At 37.9% G+C, this 27,465-nt stretch overlaps 1 pseudogene; it reads left to right on the forward strand.

The window, feature by feature from the left end:
• Nucleotides 1-391: 391 nt before the first annotated feature.
• On the forward strand, nt 392-25,304 carry LOC149261416 (dynamin-related protein 5A-like; annotated as a pseudogene).
• The last annotated feature ends 2,161 nt before the right edge of the window (nt 25,305-27,465 follow it).

Here is a 27,465-nt window from a genome sequence, read left to right on the forward strand (position 1 = left end):
AAAAATACCTAAATAAATTGAAGAGTGTCACGTGTAGGCCAGAAATAAATCCTCAATGGATAGAAATTGAGGTGGAAAAGTTGAATATATCATTGCATAATGAAATGAAGCCCCACCCTTCTCCCCATAGCTCTCTCCTGTCATCTCCCCCCCCCCCCCCCACCTCTCCCCTTTCCTATACTTTCCCCCATCCCCGCTGCCTCCCTTCCCCTTCCTCCCATACCCCCTCCCCTCCCATATTTCCCTCCCTTTCCCCCTTCCCTATGGCCCCTCCCCATTCTAACCCTCATCTTTGTGATATAACCTTTGCAACTCCTTCTCCCCCTGTCGCATCACCCTCTGCCAGCCATGCATACTTGTGGCAAGTAGGACACCTAGACTCACTAGAACCATGGCATCCCATGGAAATTTGGTACCACACATGTTTCATGAATATGTCATAGTGTGTGGCCTCATCGTTTCGGCCCTGGTTCTTGGAGAAATGGGCGGCGCATGCAAGGATTTGAATTTTACAAAGCAAAATTTAATTCAAAACCTCAGTGAGGTCGAGCTCATTTGTCCCACAATGACTGATAGAGAACAGGAGCCTGATGGGAAATTAATGGAGGAGGGTGGATTTATGATGGAATACTCATGGGATCTCGATTACAACAATCTCCTCGCTCATCTCTGCATCACCTCCAGGTCAAGTAGTAGTTATAAAGTGCATACAGGTATGTAGATTTTGTATGTCATAAGGTTTGAGAGTGGGACAATGGCCTCTACGAAAGCCTGGTGGCTAGAGCCGAGGCTGTTGTGTATCAGTTTCAGTGTTATGGAGGCTGGGCATTATGATGTGAAGAGTAGTAATGAGGGTAAGAAGGTCTATCTATCTTAGGTTTGGAAGGAAAATCAAGAAATTTTGAGCATAATTGGCAGGTCGCAGGTGTTTGGCTTGGGTTGTCTAGAGTGTTTGTTGTCGGACTGGATTTGGGACACCGGGTGGGTTAGTAATTTTCTCTGGAAGAGGGAGGAGAATTGGAGTAGGAGTGAGGTGTGACAGTGCATTCTCACCCAGGAACAGGGCAGCCAATTATGGGTGTGTGAGGGTGCCTGTTTGTGGGAGATTGAGGAAAATAGTGCCAAATTCTAGAAAACGATAAAAAGCGCAGTTTTGGAAGCCAACATGCAGAGGCCTAAATATTGTTCTTGGTAGGGCACGTGGGGAAACCACAGGCCAAGGACGGGTGGGCTGAGAGCCAGTTCCTCGGTGCAAGGTGGTAGATACATACCCTCCTGTCTCACCTGTGTTCAAGATCATTGGGACCTGCGGGAAGCATTGTCAAAACTTCAACACAACATGCATCAGCAAATGCATGAGAATATGAACATGCAGAAAAGGGAAATTGAGAAAAAGGAACGTATCAGGCAGCTCAAGGACGAAGTGGACGCTCTTGGTAACCAGCTGGATAATTTGAAGCTCAAGGTGGATGCAATAGAGGATAGTTTGGAGGCAAATGTGGAGGACATGACCAACCAAGGAAATCCCAAGGATTTAGAAGAGGCCTCCGCGGCACTAGATCTAAACAACCCAACCCCTATGGATATCTGACCATCTCTATATTGGTTTTGTTTTTGTGTTATTAAAATGATGAACTATAAATGTATATATGTCTTACTTCAATTTTTTCGAAGTTATAGTTGTAGATATCCCAAAATGAAAAAATTTTGTAACCAAGATAGACATAGCTACTGCAATAGTCTAGATGGACCAAGAAATTTGTATCAGCTTGTTGAAGCAGTGATAAACCGATGTAAAGACCCAATTTTGTTATGAATGGGCGTAATTTTTTTAATATAAACTATACTCATTCCGGTTAATTTTTTATTTATAAAAATCTATAATATTATAACAAGTGTAATACGCAATGTTGTTGCTTAGTACTTGCCTCTTATGACAAAAATAATTGATAGTACAATAATTCTCTTGAGAATAATTATAAGGTACTATAATATAGAGTTAATATATTTTAAAAACCTGGAATATAGGGTTAAAATATTTTGATTTTGAAATGAGTTATGGTTTTTGGGCAAGTGGTATTTAAAAGGAAAAGGAAAATATTAAACTAAAAATGTGAATAGTTTGAATTGTAAAATATAAAAAGAAAAGTTTTTAATATATATATATATATATATATATATATAAGAAAATTTTAAAATATGAATTAATTTCTATCTAGATAATATTAATAGATATAAAAATATGAAAGTATACATATATTTGAATTCTAATATCTTAAATTGAGGAAAATAAAAAATAACACAACTAAAAACCAATTCATATAAAAATATAAAAATAAAACATTATAAAAATATGCAAAGTAAAGTATCATATTAAATGTGTAGAAATATTGAAATAAATATTGAACAATAATTACTTTGTACTATACAAATATAACATACTTGTATATAAAGAAAAGTTAAATATACAAATAAAATTGTAAATCAATATTTAGAAGTTTTTAAATAAAATATGCACAATAAAATTAATTAAAAAATAAAACAAAACAAATTACAAATCAATATTTTATTTAATACCACTTATATAATAATAATAAAATTATAATATATAGAATAAAAAAACCAAAGTCAATCAAATAAATTAAACATTTAATTTGTTAAAATAACTAAATGTAATTATTATAAATTGGCCAATAATAAATACATTTGACTTTTTTTAAGAATTAGTTTAATGTGTCAAGTACTATCTGTATTAAATAATGTACAACATTTGATTTTTTAAATTTCTTTTGAGGATTAGTTTAATGTGTTAAGTACTATATGTGCGTTAAGTATTAAACAAGGGCTACATAGTAGCTACTTCTTGCCACTTTGTTTAAACGTAATTAAATCAAAGTAAAAATATTAAATTCCAGTTAATATTAAGATTTAGAATTTGGTCAATTTAGATTCTAGTGATTGGCAAATTGAGGTATTTGGTTATTTGTAATTCAACATTATTTACCATGTTTGGCAAAAGTAATAGGTGGTCAACCTATTACCAAATCCCTACTACCTTGTGCTATAAAAAAACAATTGTGATACAATTATAGGCTTTAAAATCAAATCGGAAATGTTTTCTAGAATGTGATCATGCAATTTACAAAAATAATGTACAACACTTTTTTTAATGAAAGTTTATTTGCAATAGGGCTATAGACTTTAAAATCATATTAGAAATGTTTTCTAGAATGTGATCATGCAATTTTGTTTTATACTATGTTATGTGTCTTTTTTTCATTTGGAAAGATTGTGTTCCATTTTATTTTATTTAATGATATAAATTTTAATTTTATAAAATTTTAATATAATAAATAATAAATCAATTTATATAATTCAAAAAATTAATTGATAATTAACCATAAATACTATAAAATAATTTCTTATTAATAAAATTTAAATGAATTAAATAATATAAGATAATATTGTTAATAAAATTGATGAATGGAGTTACCATCCTAAACAGTAGACGGATCACAAATATTACACAGTTCTTTTTAGAGATATCCAACAACAATATGAATAATTGTGGAACTGTCCAACCACTTATTATATAATAAAAGTTTATTAGAAAAATGAAACTATATAAAAGTTTATTTCTAATATGATGAGAAATTTAAAAGCAAATTGGAAATATTTTCTAGAATTTGACCATGCAATCTTTCTCTTATAAGAAATAATATAAGAGTATAATTTTTAATAGTGTAAGAAGCAGTAAGGAATTTAAAGAATTATGTAAGAAGTGTGGTATAGCATGGCAAAAGACTACTCCATACACACCTAAGAAATATGGAGTTGCAGAAAGAATGAATCGCAAGTCACGCAAAAGTGTCTGAAGACTTTGCAATCTTGCTTGAATGAATCTAGGAATCTTGCTCATGCACTTTAAGTTGGAAGGTTGTTGGAACTTGGGATTGAGAAAGGGAAGACACACTGTTCAAATAAACAGTAGGTGGAACTTTCCCAGAGTCACTAGCACTAGTTTTTTGTAATGATCTTATATTTTGAATGCTGACTCGAATTCTATGCAGGGTATAAAAGCCTTGTAAGGTTCAAGAGTGGTTTAGACCCAACATACACATGCAGTTACATTTCAGAAGTTCTGGATGCCGAAGTGAAGCAACCTTTGTTCAAGGTAATACATATTCTATGTATTTTTGACTTTAATGGTTGAATCAATGGAGTCCAAACTCTCTCGTGGTTCTTTCCATGGATTTGATATCTTCTTTTACGTAATTTATAATGTGTTATTTTTCCTACCAACCTATCAATGTGGTGTATGTTCATGTGGTCTTAGTAGATTATCAAAATTACAATCTCTCGGATACATGTATCATGTATGCTTTTCCGTGAAACGTATTTTACATAATTTAAATAAAGTCAAATCATATTTGAAACAATGCTTGCCAATCTCCCAGAGGTAGCAAAGACTAGAGTAATATACCTCTTCCATCAATGAAGTCAAATCTGTCACAAGCAACCTTGTATCTCTAAGAGAAAAAGTCTAGAGATCTCACATGAGTTTGATTGATTTTCCCTTACTTATCAATGTTAACTTATGTTGATATTTAATAGCAATGTAATTTGCAATCATTCTTCTTTCATTTGTCTGCAAGTATCGTAATCTTGTGAGGCTTGAGGAGTTGATCATGAGCTGAAATTTGATTTCCTGAAACTTGATTTTCTCTAGTCCTAATACTTTATCTTACTAGAGTAGTTGTGACTAGAGCTTGTAATATCTATATTTCTATGAAGGAGCATGTTAGTAGTGATGTGTCGCTTTTAAAGTGACTTTAGAGCATTTCATACATAATTTATGATGCGGATTCATCAAGGTTCTGATTCAAGATTAGGAAACCTTTAACAAAAGACATCCGGAGATGTTGTTGTGCATGGCATTCATGTGAAGACACCTTAGTAGATTGCAATCTATTTTATTTAATACCTTTTGTTTTACCTTGTTTAAGATTAGTTAACCTATAGAATGAACCTTTCTAGAGATAATTAATCACCATGGTGGGATTTAAACCATCTTATACATAATAATTGAGCATCTCACATGTTCTCAAGAGGCCCGTAGAGAGGTCTTAGTATGAGAGATACATCTTATTATGATACAAAGCAAGACGTCATCATAGACATCTTAGTATGAGACATACATCTTATTATGAGACTTTGCTACTGCTAGACCATGGCATTTGTTATGTTCAGTTTTTAGAGCAAAGAATGAAAGTTATCATGACTCCATCTTCCTATTGTCCTTGTTAGGCTCTGGAGTGTAGTTGATATGTTCTACACATTTACAATTATCTTCTTTATGTGCTTGTGTTAAAGCGTATGCCTTATTGGCTCATTAGGCAACATTTCTATGAGTCTTAAACACAATGTTTCTTTAGAGGGTACCTTAAGGCTTAGATTGGTCAACCTTGAAGCTTAACAGACATTTTATCTCCTTATACGTTCCATCTGTTACTTGTTTCTTCAATCTTGTTTTGTTCATATTTGTAATATTCCTAACCCAAAATATTCCTCAAACCCTAGCAAAAACTCCAACCAAATATGTGCAAATGATATAATAACCTAGAAGTGATAAAATAATAGTGGAACAACATATAATAATGTAAATCAGAAATATAAGCAGATACACAAGAAATGCAGCGAGAAATGCTAAGCCATTTTATTATACTGAGCAATAAAATGAGTACAAGAGGTGATTAGACAGATGGCACCTCGACTTGCACAAGGCAAGTGTAGAAATACTCTCAGAATGATAAGAATGGCCTATCTGTGTGGATGTTGTTGTTATGCTACTGCTGCTGCTAGAAAAAAATGATGATTTGGGGCTGCTCCCCTCCTCAGAAAAAGTTGAAACTCTGGATTCGGCCTCCACTCAAGAAACCCAGAAAGCTTTCCTGGAATGGCCGACCCCCAAAAAACACCCTTTTGGGGTTTTGCGCAGTTCCTCAATGCCCTGCGCTGCCACTGAAGAAAACCCCTCTAAACTCTGCCTGAAACACTACCTGAAACCCTGCCAAAAATCCTCCAATGAAACAAGAGTTGGACGCCTACTCAATCTCCCAGCATAACTCCACCTGCAAAACTCCAATCCAGCACTACAACCAAAAAGAACTGCGTCCCTCTCCCAGTGCTGCGCAGTCCTCCAAAATGCTGATAAAACTACTGTTGAAATACCGATAGAAATACCTTGCCCGAGCAGGTACTCGAAGTCCCCCGGGGCTAAGGGTGAGATCTCCAAACGAAGATACTCAATGCACTAAACAGTGCTACAGACCAGCTAAACAGTCAGCGTGCTCAGAAGTCGAAACAACTAGCTCAAAATGCACATCATTGAATGATCAAAATGAGGGGGCTCCTCTCTATTTTATAGCCTCTGCCTCTCACAATCCCTAGGCTCACCTCCTCCTACGTGATTCCCCTCTTTCCATGTGTTCTTCCCTCCTGCGCAATCCCTCCATGTGTCTGTGTGGGCCCCATTTCTACGTCCCCCTTTGGCCCCCTTGGTCCTCCTTAAGTCACAACGTTGTGCTACTAGGAAGTGACTTTTTATTCTTAAAGTGAGTTATGTCCCCCATCCTCACTCTTTTATTTATAAATAACAATAGAAGTAAAAAATTGGGCAAAATCAAATATTCCAATTAGCCATGGCTAATTAGGAATATTACAGTCTCCGTCGGCAAAATGTTGCTTGTCCTCAAGCAACTGAAGTGATGGATGCTACAAGATCTTCTCACTCTCCCAAGTAGCATCCTCATCCGGTAAATTCTTCCACCTCACTAAGAATTCCCGAACCGTCCTGCTCCGCAGCTGCCTCTCCCTGGTATCAATGATAGCCTCCGGCTGCAATACCAAATGCCCCTCGTCATCCATGGGTGGTAGCTCATCTGTCACTGTCACCTGCTGCCCCAATGACTTTTTTAGGCATGATACATGGAAAATGTTATGAATCTTGCTGCCTTGGGGCAGCTCCAACTCATATGCAACCTATCCAACCCTGCATATCACCCTGTACGGCCCATAAAAGAGGGGCTTAAGCTTCTCAGCCCCCTTCTGTTTTAGTGACGACTGTCGGTATGGCTGTAACCGTAGGTAGACCATGTCCCCTACCTCGAACTGTCTCTCCACCTGACCCCTATTGGCATACAGCTTCTGATGGTTCTATGCTATAGCCATGTCATCCTTGAGAGCTCGAAGAATATCCTGACACTCTTGGATCCATATCTTGGCTCTAGGAGCCTTGCTATCACCAAACATCTCGTCAGCAAAAGATAAAGGATGGTACCCATATAAAGCATAGAATGGTGACATACCAATGGACATGTGATGTGAAGTATTGTAGCAGTACTCCCCTAGATGCAGCCACCTCAGCCATGCTCGCTGCTGCCTACTGACATAGTTACGCAAGTAGACCTCTAGCCACTTGTTAACTATCTCTGTCTGCCCATCCGTCTGTGGGTGATAACTGGTACTTGGTGTCAACTCCGTGCCCACCAATCGGAAAATCTCCTGCCATAACCCGCCCATAAAACGGTTGTCCCTATCACTGACGATGGTCTTAGGAAGACCATGTAGCCTGAAGATCTCCTTGAAGAACAGCTCGGCCACTTGTGTTGCTGTATAATGTGCGGATATGGCAAAGAAATGTGCGTACTTCGTCAGCCGATCAACGACGACAAAATCAATCCTTGCCCTGTACCATGAGCAACCCTGTGATGAAGTCCATTGAAATACTCTCCCATTTCCCCTCCGGAATTGGAAAAGGCTGCAATAGTCCCGCGGGATGGCTCATCTCCCCCTTGTTCCTTTGGCAAACATCTCACTCCCTGACATGTTGGAGTACATCCTCCTTGAGGCCCTTCCATGAGAACCTCTCTATAATGGCCCTGTAGGTTTTGGTAAACCCCTGATGGCCTGCCAATGGTGAGTCATGTGATGCCTGGAGTATCTTCTTCTTGAGCTGAGACCCCTCAGTCAAGAAGATCTGATCCCTGTAATAGATGATCTCATCGATCACCCTGTACCTGTCATCTGCCACCCGCCCATCCAGAATCTCACATGAAAACCTGTCCTTGGAGTACTCTACTAAGAGTCGAGCCCTCCAGTCTGTATCCGAGCTCATAAGAGACAACGTGGCTGGTCTACGTGAAAGGGCATCTGCTACCACATTGTTCTTACCCTTGACATACTCAATGTCAAATTCATATGCTTGGATCTTACTGATCCACTTTTGCTGCCTCTCCTGTAACTGCTTCTGCTCCAAAAAGAACTTGAGGCTGTTGTGATCAGTCCTCACCCTGAACCTGTTGCCCACCAAATACTACCGGTACTTAGCCAATGCATGCATGATGGCCAGCGTCTCCTTGTCGTATATAGGATACAACCTCTCGTGCGGAAGGAGCTTCCGGCTCTCAAAGGCTATAGGGTGACCTCCCTGCATCAATACTGCGCTGATCCCCTCTCCCGACGCATCACACTCCAAAACAAAAGGCTGTGTAAAATCTGGCAATGCAAGCACTGGCAGCTGCTCATAACCTCCTTGATCCTGTCAAAGGCTCGCTGCGTTGTATCTGACCAACTAAAATCCCCCTTCCTCGTCAAATCTATTAGGGGTGCAGCAAGTTGTGAGAAACCTTTGACGAACTTCCGGTAGTAAGTACAAATTCCAATGAATCCTCGAAGTTCTGTCACATTTCTTGGCTCCAGCCATTCTCTAATGGCCCTGATCTTCTCCTCGTGGACTCTCACTCTGTCCACTCCTATGATGTGTCCCAGATACAACATCTCTGTCAACCCAAACTCACACTTGGAGAGTTTGGCATAGAATTGTTGCTCCTGTAAGATATGCAATACTGTCTCGATGTGCTGGAGATGCTCCTCCCAAGTCCTACTATAAATGAGAATATCATCGAAGAATACCAACACAAACTTCCTCAAGTGATTACGGAAGATGTGATTCATACAGGACTGAAATGTAGCTAGGGCGTTGGTTAGCCCAAAAGGCATAACCAAGAACTCAAATTGCCCATAGTGACACCTGAAGGCGGTCTTGGGAATGTCCTGCTCCCTCACGCGAATCTGATGATACCCCGATCTCAAATCAATCTCTGAGAAGAAGCGTGCCCCTCTCAACTCGTCCATCAACTCATCGATCCTGGGTATGGGGTACCTGTTCTTCAGGGTCTTCTTGTTCAGGGCCCTGTAGTCAATGCACATCCTCAGCGTACCGTCCTTCTTCTTCACCAACACCACAGAAGAAGCAAAAGGACTCGTGCTTGGTCGAATGTGCCCAAGAGCCAGCAACTCCTGGATAGCACGCTCAATCTCATCTCGATAGGCCTTGGGGTGCCTATAGGGGGTGGTGATCACTGCCTGGATGCTCTGCTCAAGCTCGATAGTGTGCTCAAACCCCCGATCCGGTGGTTGTCCTGGTGGAATCTCTCCAAACATTATGGCATACCGATCAAGGATGGACTGGATCCCTGGATGTACCGTCTGCCCTGTAGTCCTTGCCTTTGATGCAGGTAGCTCCATTTCCCACTCTATGTCTCCCTTCCAGAAGACTGCCTCCATCCGATGAGCCGACACAGTCTGAGGCGGATATGTGTGCTATCCCCGTATCTTCTCATGCCTCCCTGTCTTCTCATCGTCCCACTCCATCTCTAGGGTCTTCCAATTCGTCGTGACCTTCCCTTGAGTAATAGGCCACTGAACACCCAGTATCATGTTGGTGTCCGGAATATCGACCACGAAAAAGTGGTTAGTCAATATGTAGGTGCCCATTGTCATGGTCTGATCTCCTGGGACCAATACTGAAAACCCATTGAAGCTCTCTGTCTGAATACCTCTCCGCTCAACCATCTGTGCATCGATGAAGTTGTGGGTTGCCCCACTGTCAACCAAAACTGATACGCGCTGGCCACGTACTGTCCCTCATACGCTTAGCGTCAGATACTTGGGAACTCCTCGCAAATGCTGCAAGGGCCCCTCCAGTGGGTGCAAAAGATGCACCACCTGCTACTGGTGGTGGAGGTGGCAAAGGTCCCTGTATGGCATGGCTATCTCCTGCCTCCACATCCTCCTCGTCATCCTCTTCTCCACTACTCTCAGAGAAGACCTCAATAAAATGTGCTTTGCCAACAACACATCTATGTCTTGGTGCCCATGGCTCTTGACAGGTGAAGCACAACCGCTTCTTCTTCAGCTCCCTCCTAGCATCGTCGTCAAGCTGTAGTCATCCTAGATTCCCCTTTGGAGGAGGAATCCTCACATCCTTCCCCTTAGACTAAAAAGTCTGTCTCTGGGGGTAAGGTGTCCAGGTCCTGGGTAAAACATCCTGTAAGTCCCGGGTCCTGCTAATAGCGTCCTGGAGTGTGGTTGGTTTAGTGGATCGGACTAAACCTCGAAGTGGCTCTGCTAACCCCTCAACATACATATAGACCCTCCGCACCGTGGATAGGTCTGGCACCATCACGGAGACCCTCAAGAAATCTGCAATGTAGGTCTCTGGGCTCCCTATCTGTTTGAGCCTTGTCAGCTCAACAAAATGCTGCTCTGGATTCCCCCGGTTAAATCGCTCCATCAATCTCCTGGTAAACTCAGCATATGTCGTCACTGTAGAGTGCCCAAGTGTAACCATCCCATGAAACCACCAATCCTGGGCCTCGCCATCCAAATGCAATGTTGCCACCTTGATGGCCTCTACCTCTGACATCTGGTTAAGTTGGAAATAAATGTCCAGCTTCTCCACCCAAGACTTTGTCGAACTATTTGATGAGCCATCAAATGTAGGCAAGTGGAATCGACTCGCTGCACGGTGGGTGTCGCCATCATGGTAATGCCGGTACCCCCTGTGATGGTCACGAGGTCTGCTATCCCGCTGGAGCTGAACAAAATCTCTGAATGAGAGGACTTCCCTAAACTCCTGCCCATAGGCCTGGTACTCTGCAAAATAATCGCCCATATGTCCGAGCTCTACCTCCTGCTGGGTTATGGCCCCCGTGTCTGCTCCTAAGAAAGTGGGCATGGTAGAGTGTGTAGGGGCATGTGAGGCCACCTGCTGCGCAGTATCACACTGCTCTGGTAAGTGATGGGATGCACCTGATCCCTCACCAACCTGAAAAACTCATGGGCTCTCATGCTGTCTGGCCTCTACTGCCGTGAATCTCTGCCCCATCACCTCAATCTGCCTCGATAGATCCTGCACTGATTTGAGGAGCATATCCGCAAATCTCTTCCCGTCCTCGTCGGCCATCTGTTATGCGTCCACTACTGGCTCTCTCTGTTCTGCGTCTACCACAGGCTCCACCTATTCTACTTCCACCACAAGAACACAATCCCCTCCCCGTAGGTATTCTCCAACCTACGTCCAGTGTCTCTGTACCTCCTACCTCTGTAACAAATGTAGGGTTTTTCCCCTGGTGTCATAGATTGCTAGCTCCATAGGCTGAGCCAAATCTATGCTCTGATACCTCTGTAATATTCCTAACACAGAATATTCCTCAAACCCCAGCAAAAACTCCAACCAAATATGTGCAAATGATATAATAACCCAGAAGTGATAAAATAACAGTGGAACAACATATAATAATGTAAACCAGAAATATAAGCAGATACACAAGAAATGCAGCGAGAAATGCTAAGCCATTTTATTATACTGAGCAATAAAATGAGTACAAGAGGTGATTAGAAAGATGGCACCTCTACTTGCACAAGGCAAGTGAAGAAATACTCTCAGAATGGCAAGAATGGCCTCTTTGTGTGGATGTTACTGCTAGAAAACAAATGATGATTTGGGGCTGCTCCCCTCCTCAGAAAAAGCTGAAACTCTAGATTCGGCCTCTACTCAAGAAACCCAGAAAAACCTAGAAAGCTTTCCTGGAATGGCCGACCCCCGAAAAACACCCTCTTGGGGTTCTGCGCAGTTCCTCAATGCCCTGTGCTGCCACTGAAGAAAACCCCTCTAAACTCTGCCTGAAACACTGCCTGAAACCCTGCCAAAAATCCTCCAATGAGACAAGAGCTGGACCCTTGCTCAATCTCCCAGCATAACTCCACCTGCAAAACCCCAATCCAGCACTACAACCAAAAAGAACTGCGTCCCTCTCCCATTGCTGCGCAGTCCTCCAAAATGTTGATGAAACTACTACTGAAATGTTGATAAAACTACTACTGAAATACCGATAGAAATACCTTGCCCGAGCAGGCACTCGAAGTCCCCCGGGGCTAAGGGTGAGATCTCCGAACGGAGACACTCAATGCACTAAACAGTGTTGCAGATTAGCTAAACAGCTAGCGTGCTCAGAAGTCGAAACGACTAGCTCAAAATGCACATAACTAAATGATCAAAATGAGGGGGCTCCTCTCTATTTTATAGCCTCTGCCTCTCGCAATCCATAGGCTCACCTCCTCCTATGTGATTCCCCTCTTGCCATGTGTTCTTCACTCCTGCACAGTCCCTCCATGTGTCTGCGTGGGCCCCATTTCTGCGTCCCCCTTTGGCCCCCTTGGCTCCTCCTTAAGTCACAACGTTGTGCTACTAGGAAGTGACTTTTTATTCTTAAAGTGAGTTATGTCCCCCGTCCTCACTTTTTTATTTATAAATAACTATAGAAGGCAAAAATTGGGCAAAATCAAATATTCCAATTAGCCATGGCTAATTAGGAATATTACAATATTGTATTATATATTTAAATCTGTCGTTATTTGCATGAGTCTATTCATGGTGATGGGAGCTTGCCTTAGCTCTTCCTCTGCAATGTGCATTGTCATGGGAGGATTTTGATGTGTTCCAATTATCCTCTTTCCTCAATGGCTTCGACAATGTCTTGGAATATTCTGATGCCTTTGAGCACTCCCCTTTAGTGTATCCCAAACCTGCAAATCAAGGTCTTTGTACAACCTCCAATGATTAAGTAATTCCTTGGCCATTAACACCAAGTCCTCCTCCTTTATGCCCCATATTGGTAAGGAGTCTCATGCCAGTTCCTGAAATGGGTACTTCCATGCTTCTAACAAAACTAGTGTCATGTGAAAATAAAACTGAAGAACGATCAACAAAGTTTACCTCAACTTTCGATTCTAAAACAGGTGATGATGGCTTTGCTAAGCCTTCGTTACGCTTCAACTTTTCCAAGGCCTCTTCCATGACTCGTAAATGAAGCTACGACCTCTGCTTCTCCTCTTTTTCCTCTCCTAAAGTCTCCTCAATTCAACATTCTTTGCTTGAAGGCTCTCACTGATCTCCTCATTTGAATGATGAGAAGATGATGAAGAAGAAGATTGTTCACTCAACGGGGTAGATGGAGCATCGTCCTCTGCTCGTTCTTTCTCCCATTCCTATCTTACCATCTTCTCCTCATAATTCACATACATTATGTCCACCATGTGTGCTATCTTGAGGAGGCCCTCGTAGAGATATTTGTTGTTCTCCATTTCCCTTCTTGTTACACGTTCAATCATTCGCACTAGCAATTCACATCAGCGAGAAGACCGGTCTGGTACTAAACTTGATCTGAATCTCTTCAGTTACCAGAATTAACTAAGATCTTTTACTTGTATGATGTTAGAATAATTGCATGTGAAAGAGTATGAAAAGCCACATGTGCATGCTTTAAATAAGATGAAACATAAGGACGACCATCAAAACAAAGGAGACACACACATTGATAACAGATTTCACCCAGTGTGGGTTACGTCTCTGGGCCTCGGTGTCAAGAGTGGGAGGGCAGCATCATTAAACGTTGCAATATGATGATGATGTATTGTTGATGGTCCAAAATGACCTCATGAACATGTAATAGAGACCACCGAGTCGAGAAGTTAAATCGGATCCTTTTATGTTTGGAATGGTGGTTCTGACTGGTTCGATTGGGTCTAGTTACCCTCTTTCCCTTCTTTCCAACTTGTGATGTTTCTATTTCTTATCAATAGAAAGAGAAATATCGGATCTACCTTCTTGCAAAGCTCTTGCAAAGAAGTAAATCCTTAAGTTCAATTAATGGCTCAGCTAAACCGCACTTAGGGTTAACCTATGTCAATCTAAGTGGTAGTCTAGCCTAATTTAAGTGTTATTCTTATCTAAAGTAATATTACTTATCCTATGTCAAGATAACAATAACTGTTAATCCTAAGACACGTTGGTAAGTAAATGTTAATACTAATGTTATTTTAGTTGTATGTTAATATATATATCTATCAAGTTATGTTATCCCTATTAATATTGTTCATAATAATGAACTATAATATAATAATACTATAATAATAATACCTTATCTACTAACTCTATATATATTACTATATTAATACTAAATAATTATTCCTAATTTTACAATGATATTCTATCTAATGTTAGTCCCAATAAAATGTTAATATTATTCTAATATATGCACAACATCAATCTAAATTAAAATATTCTAATCTATTATATATAAATATATTTAATGTTTCATAAATTATATTATGCCATGATATCAATATAATAATCTAGTTCTAATACTAAAAGGTTTTTAATATATTATTCTACACCTATAGTGTTATTACCTTTTACTACAATATTAAATTAAATTAATGCAAAACTAACTCTACAATCAATGTCAAATTACATTATTGTTAAATAATTAAATACACAAATTAATGTACAACAATATGCAATTCCTTTCCTTTCTTATTGTTTGATCTTTAATAATTTAAGTAAGGTTTTAAGATCAAACAATTAAGAAACTTGCCTCTAAAAAAGGACTTTATCTTTTTTTTTGTAAGCTAAGGCGATACTCTGTTTTCCATTACTGCAAATAAAAGATAATACAAAGTTGGACAAGTCTCAACCCGCCCAATTTTTTTTTTTTTTTTTCCTAAAAAAGGACTTTATCACAAGTGAAAATGGAGATGTAAATAATGAGATAATGAAAGGGGCATGCTTGAGAAAATCTTTGTTGAAAGGAAATAGTTCTCAGTGATCAAAGATGTAATGATTGTAAAAACACTAGGGAAGTTCAAGAGCTTTCAATAACCTCACCACCACATAAATAGCTCTTGTTGGTAGTGAGTAGTAAAGAAATTTATTCAAAAAAACTTGAAGGTGCAAGGAAACTGATGAGATGATATGGCAGAAAAGAAGTAGTTCGATTTTCGTTGGTCATCAGATCAGATGTTATCATTTCATTCGAATAACAGATAGATTTCATAAACAGAATGGACAAGAGGATACAATAGTGCATCAATTGTCAATTCGACAATAAAACATTGCATAACTTCGCCATTAAACACATAAAATTACAAGTTTAAAAGAAAAAATAATAGGTCAAAACGCATAAATCCCTTAAAGCACAATGGTTGTTGAATAATCAATCTGAAAATGAAATGATCTGCGATGGGACTAAATCATCCATTGGATGACATCAATTACACAACAGTTTGAATAAAAAGATTTCTTGAGATCATAATTTAAATTTTAAATACAAAAGAAGCATTGAAAAAAAAAAAATTTCTTTTCCCAGTGCTTCTTATTTGCAGCGTTTTCACCTTCTCTATTGAATCGAATTCTCCCTCTCAAGCTAAAAAATAATAATAAAAAAATAAAAAAATGAAAGGCATTAATGCCATTTTGATTCTTTGTCTGCATCCTTTTTATTCCCTCTTTTCAATCTTCAAATTTATGAAACAAAAATAACAGTAATAGAGTACACCCAATAGTGGATTCGACCCCCCTCCCCTTTTTTCCAAGACTGTGTTCTGTTTAATTTTATAAACTTTTAATATAATAAATAATAAATCAATTTATATAATTCAAAAATTAATAAATAATTAATCATAAATACTATAAAATATTTTTTTATTAATAAAATTTAAATGAATTAAATAATATAAGATAATATTGTTAATAAAATTAAATCAATTAAACTAATCTTAATTCAAGATAATATTGTACTTAGTGAAGAGAATGTTGAAAATATAATGAAAGCTTTTTGGTCTTTGATGATGAATGGAGTTACCATCCTAAACATTAGACGGATCACAAATATTACAAAGTTCTTTTTAGAAATATCCAACAACAATATAAATAATTGTGGAAGTGTCCAACCACTTATTATATAATAAAAGTTTATTAGAAAAATGAAAATATATAGAAGCTTATTTTTAATATGATGAGAAATTTAAAAGCAAATTGGAAATATTTTCTAAAATTTGACCCTGCAATCTTTCTCTTATAAGAAATAATATAAAAATTATAATTTTTATTAGTATAAAATTTTTTAATATAATATATATTAAATTAATTTATATAATTTAAAAAATAATAATAATAATTTAATAGTTAAAGAATATAAAATATTTTTGGTCAATATATGTTAATTCAACTTAATATTATGTGGGCATATAAACCAGGAAAAATCAGCAGAATGGGTAACACGCTACAACGAGGAGTTAGTCATCGTCATGGTCGACGGATAAAGATAATGAAAACCAAGTTTTTTGTATCATTATTCCTAATGAGTTTGTGAAACTATCAAGAAGAGAAAAGTTGATATAATTTGACCACTATTAAATTTCAATGTTACCATCTTATCATAAATTACAAGCCAGGTTCTAATATAAGCAATAATAATTAATCTTATCATAAATTACAAGGCAGGTTCTAATATAAGCAATAATAATTATAGATAAATGTTAATAATTTTTTTATAATAAATAAAAAAATAATCTCTAAAGTTTTATTTTGTAAAATTAAAAATTATTTATTCTATTTGACCAAAGTAATAGGTAGTCAACATATTACCAAATTTATAATCCCTCCACACATAATAATGCACAGTCTATGAATAGGTGGTATGTACTATTTGCATTAAATAATGTACAACATATGAATAGGTGGCATTTTTAAATTTTTTTGTTTTTTTAAATTATATATTTAAACTCACAATTCCAATTATAACTACATAAAAATTGTCATTTCAATGTATCTAACTAGTAGAAAATTAGAAATAATGAATTTCATAAAATACAAAATATATTTTTACTTTAAAAAAATAGAATTAATATGATTATTTTTGAAAACTTTTAAAAATTTTATTACAAAACAGAGAATTATTAAAAGTCATATTAGTTTGACTAGCAACCAATTACAATATAACTCCCTTGGACATGTATAATAATAATACCTTGTCTATTAACTCTATATATGATCAGGTGCTCATGTCCTAAGTGTCGTAAATGTTCAAAATGTAAAGTGCTTAGAACTGGTTCAAAGTTGAATGACTAGAAAGTGCTCGTTTTCCCGATTCTGGCACCGCAAATGGTTCGAAAAACGGTCGCCGTATGAGGAAGTTATGGCAAAAAGAAGAATTTGTCCATAACATTAGAAATTTTAATTTTTCAAAAAAAAATTAAAAAAGGAATATTCCGCCTGGCACGAAATCCGAGGCAACCACCAAACATTAAATGTAACTGCAGTTAAGTTGGCGGAATTTTGGCAGGAGCGCCAAATTTGGCGGACCCGCCATAATTGGCGGAGCTAACTGGAGTTAACTAAAGTTAGCTGGAGTTTTTCTAGGGGAAAACTGGAGAAACTTTAAATGGCCATAACTTTGGCTAGGAAAGTCGGTTTTTGAAGAATTTTTTTTTTTGGTCTCTTCAACCTTCTGAAGCCATTGGCACAGGTTTCACAGCCATCTGAGGTCATTTGCAGGTGTTTTTGCTTCGTGGAAGTTCCAGGAGCCACCAGGGCCAAATCAATTTGGGAGCTGCATTGGGAATTATGCAGCCAGTGAATGTGGAACGAAGGTCATTCCTGAAGTTTTCCAGCCTTCTGAATCCATTTCTGCAACTCGTTTTTCCTTTTGAGGCATTCTTCTCACTGTTTAGCTTCAGGGAAGCTTTTAGGGCCACCAGGGCCATTTCAGTGCAGGAGCTGTTTGGGGGCTCTGTTCATCCGTTTTTGGTGATTCAAAAGCCTATGTCTGCTATTTTTGACCTTCTGAGTCTAATGGCAGAGGTTTTAGAACCAATTGAGGTCATCTTCACCTCGAAATTCTCCATGCAAGTTTAAAGGGCCACTAGAGCCAATTGAGGAAAGTACTGTATCAGGTACAAAATTCACTGTTTAGTGTTTGGGAAAAAGCATGTCTGGCTAATTCCTATCTTCTGATTCTATATTTACAGTTAGATCTGTCCTTTGAGACACCCATATTCTTGTATTAGCCTTTGTAGCAATTTTAATACAAGAGGACAAGCCTAGTTGGAGAGGCTTGGTCCAGCAGATGTAGCCCAGGAGGGGGTGAACTGCTTTATCATTTTGATGTCTTTATTTGCTGAAGATGAGATGCTAAACCAAACTGATATAAAGTATTAAACAACAAATAAATATAACTTGCATACACACATAATCACTTATTCAGCTACAGAAAGTTACTTGTCTTATTCCGCAAGACCTTAACCTTCAAGTATGTGTATGTCAGAGACTTCTAAGTGTTTACTTTGTTATTTCTTTAGGCAGAGCCTGTAGAGGGCCAGGTAGCCTCTGGAACTCATCCTCTTTTTAGAGGTGACATGTCCGGTGAATGCCCCTACAGTCTATCTCTGTATAAGAAATAAGAAGTTTATACATTTTTAGAGGTCATTTGGAGTGTCTAGCTTACAGTTGAAATTATTGGAAATGGATACCTTGCACCCTTAAACAAGTACATTCCATTTTTAGATCAGATGGTATCAGAGCACTAGGTTTTCTTGACTGACATCACTAGCTTGATTGTGTAGCTTGAAAGGTGTCTTAAGCAGTGTTGAAGATTGACTGCTTCATTATTCTGCAAACTACTTGTTGTTTGAGTTGCTGAAGCTCTTTTGTTCATTTCTATAATGACAATTTCCATAAGTGAGTTCTCAAAATCGTCCTCCTTCACAAGATTCTTTGATGAAGGCTTGAAGCAAGAATTTTTCATCATGATGAATATGGTGAGAGAAATGTATGAGGATGAAAGAAAGAGCTCTAGACTTCAAGAGCAGTTGAATTCCATGAGGGAAGAGAATCAGTTGCTTTCTAACCAATTGCAGGAAATGGAAGGCCAACTTCATATTGCAAACATGAAGCTGGAAAGGATGCATGAGTTAGAGACACAACTCCTTGTTGCCAAAGAAGCCTTAGCCAAGTATCAGCTTGAAGAAGAGGTAAACAATTCTAGTTTGTCTGCAAATTCTGATAAGAATGTTTATGTTGGTTCTTTTGAGAAACATACCAGAGGCATAGGGTCCAAGTTGATGTCCAAAATGGGATATGAAGGAAAAGGATTGGGCAAATATGCACAAGGTATAGTTGAGCCAATAATGGTTGAGGTAAGGCCTAAGAATTTGGGTCTTGGTTATGGACAATCTTATGGAGAATGTTCCAAAGCAGCCATGAAGGTAATGGAAACAGTTCCTAGAAGGAGTTTCATTTCAGGTTCTCTATCTCAAGGTTGTAAAGGTTGTATTCTTGGGGAATGCAATAGTTTGAAACATGCTTTGCAGGAAGAAGGTGTGCATAAGCATGCACTTGAACAAGGAAGTGGTAAAAGCTCTAAAACCATTGAAGGGATTGATGGTGTTCCAAAAGGAGCTTCTTCTTCATTTGATTCATCTCCTCATGAAGGTAATGAAGGTGAAAGGGAAAGGTATAAATCTGATTTCAATCATATTTCCGTTGATCATGTAAAGCATGGAAAATTTCCACACAAGCATTGGAAAAGAATTGCATGTTCTTTTTGTGGTTTGGTTAACCATAATGTTTCTAGATGTTGGAAAAGAATGGAAACCTACAGGAAACTTTTGAAGGAAAGGAGGCAAGAAGCCAAAGTTCCATTGAACAATGCAAATCATGCTATCAAGAAGGTGAACATGTGTTGCACTTATTGCCATAAGCAAGGACATACTGCTGAAAGGTGTTGGACTCTGAATCCAACAATGCTTCCACGAAAATTGAAGAAATGGGAGAAAGAGTATGGCAAGAATGGGAAGGAAGTTTCCATCATTGATATGTGTCAGGATGATACACATGTTGATATCGATGTGCAGTTAAAGGAAGTGCCTTTGAAATGGATTGGTAAGAAATGGTTAGAATTCTTATCCAATTGAAGTTGCATGTCTTTTGATTGAATGCATTTCTTTGTTAAGGGAATGCAAGTTGCAGGATGGAAAAGCTGAGTATGAGACTCACTCTATTGCAGCGAAAGTTATATTCATTTCAGCTTTGAAAGTACATGTACATGTGATCGAGGATCTTGTACTTATGATTGTACTTAAGGAAAAATTGAAGGATAAACTGCATGCATGAGAATGATATGCATGAGCACAGGGATCATGATGATTTCCTTGTATTTTAAACATGTATGTGTGATTAACTTGAAGGGTTGATTACTTTATTTTTAACCATGCATGTAATGTAATATTGACTTGGAAAAAGTTAATTTGATCTCCAAGATTGTAAAGAGGAGAAATGATGAGGTGTTTCATCTTTGTAAAAGCCTTCTCATTTGGGAGGCAGCTCTTCTTTTGGAGCGGAGGTGCCATGGATGGGCATCGTGACAGCTGGCAAGCCCAGATATTCAGGGGAATATTTCAGCTCATATATCAGCAAGTTTCATTGCTGGTTTCTGCAAACTTTCAGTTTGTCTGGCGAACAAGCTTGGTCGGGATTCGACGAGTACTTGGTTTATGCAGCAACATTCGCCATGACGACAGTTGATAAGGCAGGACATTTTGGCATCAGTATGCTCTTTTGGCTGAATGGAAGAGGATATTTCTGTTCCTCAAGTGCTGTACAGTTCAGTTCAGAGATTCAGTGAGCTTTTGGGGACCAAAAGCCTTCTCATTTGGGAGGTGTGATCAGGTGCTCATGTCCTAAGTGTCGTAAAATGCTCAAAATTTAAAGTTCTTAGAACTAGTTCAAAGTTGAATGACTGGAAAGTGCTCGTCTTCCCGATTCCGGCGCCGCAAACGGTTCGAAAAACGGTCGCCGTATGAGGAAGTTATGGCAAAAAGAAGAATTTGTCCATAACATTAGAAATTTTAATTTTTCAAAAAAAAAAATTTAAAAAAGGAATATTCCGCCTGGCACGAAATCCGAGGCAACCACCAAAAATTAAATGTAACTGCAGTTAATTTGGCGGAATTTTGGCAGGAGCGCCAAATTTGGCGGACCCGCCATAATTGGCGGAGCTAACTAGAGTTAACTAAAGTTAGCTGGAGTTTTTCTAGGGGAAAACTGGAGAAACTTTAAACGGCCATAACTTTGGCTAGGAAAGTCGGTTTTGGACGAATTTTTTTTTTGGGTCTCTTCAACCTTCTGAAGCCATTAGCACAGGTTTCACAGCCATCTGAGGTCATTTGCAGGTGTTTTTGCTTCGTGGAAGTTCCAGGAGCCACCAGGGCCAAATCAGTTTGGGAGCTGCATTGGGAATTGTGCAGCCAGTGAATGTGGAACGAAGGTCATTCCTAAAGTTTTCCAGCCTTCTGAATCCATTTCCGCAGCTCATTTTTCCTTTTGAGGCATTCTTCTCACTGTTTAGCTTCAGGGAAGCTTTTAGGGCCACCAGGGCCATTTCAGTGCAGGAGCTGTTTGGGGGCTCTGTTCATCCGTTTTTGGTGATTCAAAAGCCTATGTATGCTATTTTCAACCTTCTGAGTCTAATGGCAGATGTTTCAGAACCAATTGATGTCATTTTCACCTCGAAATTCTCCATGCAAGTTTAAAGGGCCACTAGAGCCAATTGGGGAAAGTACTGTATCAGGTACAAAATTCACTGTTTAGTGTTTGGGAAAAAGCATGTTTGGCTAATTCCTATCTTCTGATTTTATATTTACAGTCAGATCTGTCCTTTGAGACACCCATATTCTTGTATTAGCCTTTGTAGCAATTTTAATACAAGAGGACAAGCCTAGTTGGAGAGGCTTGGTCCAACAGATGTCGCCCAGGAGGGGGTGAACTGCATTATCATTTTGATGTCTTTATTTGCTGAAGATGAGATGCTAAACCAAACTGATATAAAGTATTAAACAGCAAATAAATATAACTTGCATACACACATAATCACTTATTCAGCTACAGAAAGTTACTTGTCTTATTCCGCAAGACCTTAACCTTCAAGTATGTGTATGTCAGAGACTTCTAAGTGTTTACTTTGTTATTTCTTTAGGCAGAGCCTGTAGAGGGCCAGGTAGCCTCTGGAACTCATCCTCTTTTTAGAGGTGACATGTCCGGTGAATGCCCCTACAGTCTATCTCTGTATAAGAAATAAGAAGTTTATACATTTTTAGAGGTCATTTGGAGTGTCTAGCTCACAGTTGAAATTATTGGAAATGGATACCTTGCACCCTTAAACAAGTACATTCCATTTTTAGATCAATATATATTACTATATTAATAATAAATAATTATTCCTAATTTTACAGTGATATTCTTTTTAATGTTAATCCAAAGAAAATGTTAATATTGATCTAATATATACATAACATCAATCTAAATTAAAATATTCTAATTTATTATATTTAAATTAATTTAATGTTTCATAAATTATATTATGCGTTGATATCAATATAAAAATCTAGTTCTAATACTAAAAGGTTTCTAATACACTATTATACACCTAAAGTGTTATTACCTTTTACTACAATATTAAATTAGATTAATGCAAAACTAACTCTACAATCAATGTCAAATTACATTATTATTAAATAATTAAAGACACAAATTAATGTACAACAATATACAATTCATTTCTTATTGTTTAAATCTTTAATAATTTAAAAAAGGTTTTAAGATCAAACAATTAAGAAACTTGCCTCTAAAAAGAGGACTTTATGATAGGTGAAAATGAAGATGTAAATAATGAGAGAATGAAAAGGGGATGCTTGAGAGAAGCTTTGACGAAATGAAATAGATCTTGTTCGTCAAAGATGTAATGATTGCAAAAACACTTGGGAAGTTCAAGAGCTTTCAATAATCTCACCATCGCATAAATAGTTCTTGTTGGTAGTGAGTAGTAAAACAATTTATTCAAAAAAACCTGAAGGTGCGAGGAAACTGATGAGATTATAAGGCAGAAAGGAAGTAGTTCGATTTCCGTTGCTCATCAGATTTGATGCTATCATTTCATTCGAATAACAAATAGTTGTGATAAATAGAATTGACAAGAGGTTACAATAGTGCATCAATTGTCAATTCGAGAATGAAATATTGCATAACTTCGCCATTAAACACGTAAAAGTACAAAGTTTAAAAGCAAAAATAATAGGTCAATACGCACAAATCCCTGAAAGCATAATGGTTGTTGAATAATCAATCTACAAATGAAATCATCCGTGATAGCCCTAAATCATCCATCGGACAACATCAATTACACAACAGTTTGAATAAAAAGATTTCTTAAGATCATAATTATGCTGAAAGGCATTTTCACTGCGGGGTTCGGATCGACAAACATTGTTGACACCAACCAATCAGTGAGTCTTATTTTTGTCGTCCTCTCTCCAATCCATTTACAGCATGTGGAACAATCCCTGGAGCTACAAGAGTTTCCAGTTGAAGATCTCTTAGCGAAAAGGCTTTGATCCCCTCACATGTTTCCGATTGAACTGAGAGATTCAATTCCTTAGCGTAGCACGCCCGGGACAAAGGCATCCATGACGACACCCAACTAATGTTGGAGGTAAGAATCTAACTCGCAATCTCAACACAGTAGATATGTTGACAACTTCTATGCATCGCTGGATGTTTGATCTCAATTCGAAGCCTACAATCGACTGCAAGCTAGAGCTGTGGCATTTCGTGAGCAGCCCCCCAATTCCCGAGATCATTTCTCTTGGTGCCCAGTGTGATGGAAAAAGTTCTCTGCTAGAAGCTCTACTGGGCTTCATATTCAATGTTAGAGAAGTCGAAATGGGAACACGAAGGTCGTTGATGCTGCAAAAGGTGCATGACCCTTCTATTGTAGAACCCCACTGTCGATTTCAGGATGAGGATTTTGATGACTATGAAGCTCCAATTGCATTGTCATCTACTTTTGTTGATTCCATCAGAAGAAGAACAGAGGATCATTTGAAGAAAATCCACAGAAAATTTGAGATGCAGTCTCTGTGAAGCCTATTGTGATGCGAGCAGAGTATGCCTACTACCCAAATTTGACAATCATTGATACCCTTGGATTCATTCTCAAGGAAAAGAAGGGTGAACCAGAAAGTACAACGGATGATATTTTAGCTATGGTAAAGGCATTAGCAGCACCCACCCACTGTTTTCTTTTATTCCGTCAACAAAGTAGTGTGGAGTGGTGCTCTTCACTTTGGTTGGACACAATTTGTGCAGTTGATCCTACTTTGAGGCGTACAATTGTTGTTGTTTTTAAATTTGAACTTGCAATTGAGTGCACAAGAATTGAATACTCTTCTGATTATGAGAGAAGCATTGTTGTTGGGGTTGGAGGCTATATTGCTTTTCATGTTGCTTTGAGGCGGACCTATGACCATTTCATCCAAAATTTGACAAAGAAATGCAAGGAGCTTGTGAGGCATCATTTGGACTCGGTGACAAGTCCTTATTCTCAGGTTTATAGGCCATAATACAAATGGGAAATGTATTTTTTAGCTTTGGAGCATCAACAACAGGATACAGGTTCAATCGTCTGCTCCAATGTTTATGGACCTTTCTGAAGATCTAGGATGTCCCCAAGAAGAGGGATTGGATGAGGAACATGAGAATGTTGCTCCGCCAAGGCACCTACAAGCAACACCAAACAGAGGGTCTGATTCAAGAGATCCACTTAAAGAAATTCAAATGACTGTCCCTGAGACACCTTCGTCGGATCAACCAAGTAGTGAGATCGGTGCATCAAAGAAAAGGGAATATCAAATTTCCAGTGGGCGTATTGAAGCTGAATTGGGAGGGCAGAAGAGCTAAATGCGAATGGTGTCTAATTATCGTGTAGGTCAAAACAAGGAGCCTAAACATTCCAACTCAAATGTGTTATTTAGGAACAACAACTCTTCATTAGCATACATTGAAGTTTGTTCTTTAGTTGCCCAACATTTTAGGAGTATCTGTGAAGCCCTCATAGAACATGTGTGCCATCCGCTTTAAACATTGGATTCCTGACTCCTTGTCGAGATAAATTAATTGTGGCACTCAAAGTGGAGCTATTTACTTGACTGATGAAATGTTTATGGATATGCTTGTTGCACATGGTGCTATGGACCTTCTAAGGAATGAACCACAAGTCACGCAATAGCATCTAAAGACTTTGCAATCTTGCTTGAATGAATTTAGGAATCTTGCTCATGCACTTTGAGTTGGAAGGTTGTTGGAACTTGGGATTGAGAAAGGGAAGACACATTGTTCGAATAAACAGTAGGTGGAATTTTCCCAGAGTCACTAGCACTAGTTTTTTGTAATGATCTTACATTTTGAATGCTGACTCGAATTCTATGAAGGGTATAAAAGCAGTGTAAGGTTCTAGAGTGGTTTACGCCCAACATAGACATGTAGTTACATTTCAAAAGTTATGGATGCTGAAGTGAAGCAACCTTTGTTCACGGTAATACATGTTCTATGTAGTTTTGAATTTAATGGTTGACTCAATGGAGTCCAAACTCTCTGGTGGTTCTTTCCATGGATTTGATATCTTCTTTTACATAATTTATAATGTGTTATTTTTCCTACCAACCTATCAATGTGGTGTATGTTCATGTGGTCGTAGTAGATTATCAAAATTATAATCTATCGGATACATGTATCATGTATGCTTTTCTGTGAAACGTATTTTACATAATTCAAATATAGTCAATATCATATTTGCAACAATGTTTGCCAATCTCCCAGAGGTAGCAAAGACTAGAGTAATATACCTCTTCCACCAATGAAGTCAAATCTGTCACAAGCAGCCTTATATCTCTAAGAGAAAAACTCTAGAGATCTCACATGAGTTTGATTGATTTTCCCTTTCCTATCAATGTTAACTTATGTTGATATTTAATAGCAATGTAATTTGCAATCAATCTTCTTTCATTTGTCTGCAAGTATCGTAATCCTTTGAGGCTTGAGCAGTTGATCATGAGCTGAAATTTGATTTCCTAAAACTTGATTTTCTCTAATCCTAATACTTTATCTTACCATAGTAGTTGTGACTAGAGCTTGTAATATCTATATTTCTATGAAAGAGCATGTTAGTAGTGATGTGTCGTTTTTAAAGTGACTTTAGACCATCTCATTCATAATTTATGATGCGGATTCATCAAGGTTTTGATTCAAGATCAGGAAACCTTTAACAAAATACATCCGGAGATGTTGTTGTGCATGGCATTCATGTGAAGACACCGTAGTAGATTGCAATCTATTTTATTTAATACCTTTTGTTTTACCTTGTTTAAGGTTTGTTAACCTATAGAATAAACCTTTCTAGAGATAACTAATCACCATGGTGGGATTTAAACCATCTTATACATAATAAATTAAGCATCTCACATGTTCACAAGAGGCCAGTAGAGAGGTCTTAGTATGAGACATACATCTTATTATGAGACAGAGCAAGACATCATCACAGACATCTTAGTATGAGACATACATCTTATTATGAGACTTTGCTACTGCTAGACCATGGCATTTGTTATGTTCATTTTTTGAGAAAAAAATGAAAGTTATCATGAGTCCATCTTCCTATTGTCCTTGTTTGGCTTTGGAATGTAGTTGATATGTTCTACACACTTACAATTATCTTCTTTATGTGATTGTGTTAAATCGTATGCCTTATTGGCTCATTAGGCAATCTTTCTATGATTCTTAAACATAGTGTTTTCTTAGAGGGTACCTTAAGGCTTAGATTGGTCAACCTTCAAGCTTAACAGACATTTTATCTCTTTATATGTTCCATATGTTACTTGTTTCTTCAATCTTGTTTTGCTCATATTGTATTATGTATTTCAATCTGTCATTATTTGCATGAGTCTATTCCTGGAGATGGGAGCTTGCCTTAGCTCTTCCTCTGCAATGTGCATTGTCATGGGAGGATTTTGATGTGTTCCAATCATCCTCTTTCCTTGATGGCTTCGACAATGTCTTGGAATATTCTGATGCCTTTGAGCACTCCCCTTCAGTGTATCCCAAACCTGCAAATCAAGGTCTTTGTACAACCTCCAATGATTGAGTAATTCTTTGGCCATTAACACCAAGTCCTCCTCCTTTATACCCCATATTGGTAAGGAGTCTCATGCCAGTTCCTGAAATGGGTACTTCCATGCTTCTAAGAGAACTAGTGTCATGTGAAGTTAAAATTGAAGAACAATCGACAATGTTTACCTCAACTTTCGATTCTAAAACAGGTGATGATGGCTTTGCTAAGCTTTCATTACGATTCAACTTTTACAAGACCTCTTCCGTGGCTCGTAAATGAAATT

This window comes from Pinus tabuliformis, chromosome 6, assembly GCF_031772625.1.
Source record: "Pinus tabuliformis cultivar Carrire ecotype Pingquan chromosome 6, CPIR1, whole genome shotgun sequence".
Lineage (NCBI taxonomy): Eukaryota > Viridiplantae > Streptophyta > Pinopsida > Pinales > Pinaceae > Pinus > Pinus tabuliformis.